Here is a 4,563-nt window from a genome sequence, read left to right on the forward strand (position 1 = left end):
TGCAAGGGCTGGGCTCGTTGGTTCGAGGGTTGGGACGCAAATTGTAGAGTCCTATCACCACTAGGAGTCTCGGCCAGAATGAGGGGGTCTTGGGGTGGCTCGTTTTTGTGGTTTGGATGGGTATCTTAGTGGTTTAAGGGTACAGTAGTCTAGTTTTGGGGGTTGGGCAAGTTTTGGTTTAACATTGTTCGAGGGAAACTCGTGAAAATCGAGAGTTGGCTCGGGAGTGAAAATTATGTGTCGATTAGGGTTTTTAGAAATAAGAAAAATTGGAAAACGACTCACGGGGGTCGAGTCATGGTCCATAAGGGCTAAAATAATATAAAAAGACTAAATTTAGAATTTAGGAATTTTATACTAAAGTTTGGGATTTTTCGAGATTAAAACACCGTCAAAATTATTAATTAATGATAAATAGAAAAGTCTAATAATTAAGCTAAATAAACTTATGGGAAAATAATTTAGGCTTAAATAATTATTAGGGACATGTTAGAGTCAATGAATTTAAGAAAAATTCAAAATCGAGGAATTTTAAGTCTAGGGGTAAAACGGTCTTTTTACACCTAGAAATTTGTAAACGTCATGGCAGTGCCCTAAATGCTATTTTTATGATATTATAATTATTTTTAAATGTTTATGAAATGTTCATGATTAAATTATGATTTTTAAATGTTTAAGGGATTTTTATGATTTAAGGAAGACATTTAAAATATATGTTGCATGCTTGGTTTCAAAAAGAAAAATGTTATGTTATTCATGATTTTATAAAGTGATGAAAATGTAAAACGTTGAAGGAAGTGAAGTAATTGTGACTAATGCGTTAATGATGGCGATGTCGTGAGGGTGATGGTCCCAATGGGAGCCCGACGATCGTGTTTCCATCATTGCGAATATGTGGTAACAGTTATGTGGTAACGGATTTGTGGTAACGATAAGAGTGGGAATATCGTGAGGGGAAAAGGCTCCAGAGGGAGCCCATTTATGAGAAAAGGCTCCAGAGGGAACCCCGACGATCGTATTTCTATTCGAATAATGATAGGCCAGGGCCCAGTTGACCGGTGAGAGTGTTGCTGGTGTCTCCCGCCTCCCAGTACTGTGGTTACATGTTGATGGATCCATCGACTCTTATGTTCATGATCAGGAAAGTCACAATTAACGATCTGAATTCAACAAAGGAAAAGGAAAAGGAAAATGTTTATGATCATGCTAAAATGTTTTTATGATAAGGAAAAAGGGAAAAGATTAAGATTTATTTATGCATGACATGAAATGTTATTTTTACCTAAAAGTATTTTCACTGTTGCATGTGGTTTTATACGTATTATTTGTTCTAAAGATTATGGTGTGTTGAGTCTTTAGACTCACTAGGTGTGGTGGATGCAGGTGAGGGTGAGGGAGGCCTTAATGGGTGATTGGACTGGACTGAAGGTGCACACAACCCGAAGACCAACGCTTCTATTATTCCGCATTATGACTTTTGACTCATTATTTATGATTAAAGATTTTTAAGAGTATTTATTTATGTTTTTGAGAGATTTTTGAGAGGTTTATTATGGGCTATACTTTTCAAACTTATTGCTTTTAGGTTTGGTAAACATGCGACGATTTCATTTTTATGACTATTGCACTTGATTTTTAAAATGCTAGATGGTTGGTATTTTATTTTAAAAGGGAAAAATATTTTATAAAGATATTTTCATGTGATGGATGAAAGTTAGGAAAAAAAAATTTCTAGTACTTTTCAAGCAATAAAAAAGGCAGGACGTTTCAGTTCAGGGATACAGCTAGCCGTGGGTTCACAACTCTTTGTGATTCAGGACATAATTCCTTATTCGGGTGTGGGGACCCGGACGCTAATTCATTTCTTAATCATTCTTTGGGAATAATTCAATCCCATTAAGATAAACAGGGTCTAAATTTTTTTTTTTTTAACATGCGGAACGTAATGGAATCAATCTAGTATACACATCAGTATAAAAGTACAAGTGTTGTACAACATACAACAAACAAAACTAGGGTTCAACTACTATATATCAAGTGCTGAAACCTAACTACTTCTGATCCGGATCACCACGCTAACTTGTCCTTTCTCTCATCCTCTTCTTGACCCTGATCCTGTCCCACCTGTTGTCATGCACACATACAAACAAGACAACAACCGGATAACTCCGGTGAGAATAAATCCCAGTATAAATCAACGAAACATGCAATCATATAATTAATATAAAGCATGAAGCAGATATCAGATATATATCAAAATCTGAAACATAATTAATATCAAACTATCAATCATACTTGTGACTCCACGACTCAGACTAGACTCCATCCTAGTCTAGGGATCCCGGTTTCCAGACGTTGGTATTCCAATATCGACTAACAGTAATAGAAGAAACTCCGATTCTATCCACGTCGATATAACCAAACATCCAGTGTCTTGACCTATCCGTCCCAGACTGTGGCACTATCGCCAATACACTATCTTGTGACATCGTGCAATGTGCCCGTGGCGATCCCGCCACTATCAGGTACTTCTGTCACAAGATCACTCATCTAATATTCGTCTAGCACATGCTTTCTATATATCAATAGAACAAGCATATCAAATCAAATCAATGCAATTAATAACAAATAGTATGTGATTTAGGGAAACACAAGTATATCCTACTTGTGTCGATCTCCAAATACCACATTGACTTATACCTTTCGTTTGTAGTCTCGGTCAGAAGAAACGGAAGTTATGAACTCAAGATTGTCTCTGTAAATCTGAAAGGACATATCGAGAATAATAATATCAACCGTCCATTCTCAATTCAATACTGAATCTGATCAATCTGAATTTAATTCAGAATCAACGGCATAACGGTACAATCTCAATATCCCCGTCAACTCAGACAGCAATAGATATCAATTACAAATCATAACCAATATCCAATATAATCCATAATCCAACCATAATCCAAATTTGTCCAATACCACTCAATATAATCTGAAAAATCATAACAAATCCGTAATCAATCTGTTTCTTAATCTGACTTCGATTCTATGATGTCTAGCATGTCAAGAACATTATATAGGAATCATATCAGATTCTGGCAATACCATAATTTCAAATCATCTCAAAACATAGTAAAACTTACGTCCAGTTGAAGCTCTTGTCGATAGAAACACAGTACTGAAGTCGAATTCAAAATCTAACGGGCGGATCGAAATATAAAGGCGTAAGGATTTTCTATAACTTCTCTCGTTCCTTTTCTCGATTGTTTTCCTTTTCTGATTCTTGCTGAAGGGAATTAAAACATTATATATATCTACTTGCATGGTTAAGCTACGTGGCTTATTTTTCTTGCATTGCAAGCGGCGCTCTGGCGTTCACAATTTACCGCTCGGGCGCGGAACGTTCTGCCCGAGTGTCCAACTTGTTACACACTGGCGCTCGGGCGGTAATTTTCTGCCTCTCGGGCGCCAGACGTTCTGTCCAAGTACTAACCGTGTTCTGCACTGGCGCTCGGGCGGTCTTTTTCTACCGCTCGGGCGCCAAAGGTTCTGTACAAAAGATTAGTTTTGTGATGTACCAACGCCTGGCTTCTCCACTTGAGCTCTTACAATCTCCATACTGTTAATTAATCCACTTCTGATTACAGTAATTAAATCTCGGACATTACATCAGGCTTACCCTAGTTAGCCCAATTCTTTTCATCAACACCTTGATCAAGAATGTCAGAACTCATTTCTGATTCCACCCATCGGATCATGGTAAGAGCGTCTAGTAGCATCGTCCCATGATCCCCTAGGTATCACTGAAAGTTCCTGCAAGAACCAGTCAATTATGATTAACGTGCAGTACGGTCCCTTCATCTCATATATCACGATCGAATCTGCAACTATTGGTTCATCGAGGGTTGCATATGAATTCGATAACTATGCGATAACTATAAATAGTGGCATCGCATGTACCATTCGAGAACTCTTTCTCTAACGTACATCTCATACTCTGGCCAGAGATTCCATGCACTATAATTTCATCAGATCACATAGGATATCCACACCCGCAAGTGAGCCGTGAATCCCCGACTACAATGCACTGGCTCCTATATGTTTCGCAACTGTACCCAACCTCGCCACCTGATGACTCTCCTGAGCCAGTAAACGAGTCAAAGCACAGCCCTAGCATATAGAGCCTCAGTGTTGTCCCGAGTCGTAAGGACTAATGGTGTACAATCATAACCACGTACTTATCCTCTCGATGAATGATAACCACTTGAAAAGTCCGAGGGAGGGTTGTTCGGTATAATCATCATATGACTACCCATCTGCATGTTTGGACATCTCTATGCCCTTACCAAGAAACGCAGTACACAACATCACAGATGCTAGTCTCGAGCTCAAGCGACCTTTATCCATGTTTTAGATCATACAATGTTTACAAATGAGTTTCAACATCGAATTACGATTCATTTGTATTAAAGTATAATCAAGGTCTTTATCTATGTTTGATAACATGGGTATACAGATAAAGAAATAACAAACCATGAAATAATGAATTATATTAAAATAAAGATTGTT

This window comes from Primulina huaijiensis, chromosome 7 (assembly GCF_012295235.1).
Source record: "Primulina huaijiensis isolate GDHJ02 chromosome 7, ASM1229523v2, whole genome shotgun sequence".
Lineage (NCBI taxonomy): Eukaryota > Viridiplantae > Streptophyta > Magnoliopsida > Lamiales > Gesneriaceae > Primulina > Primulina huaijiensis.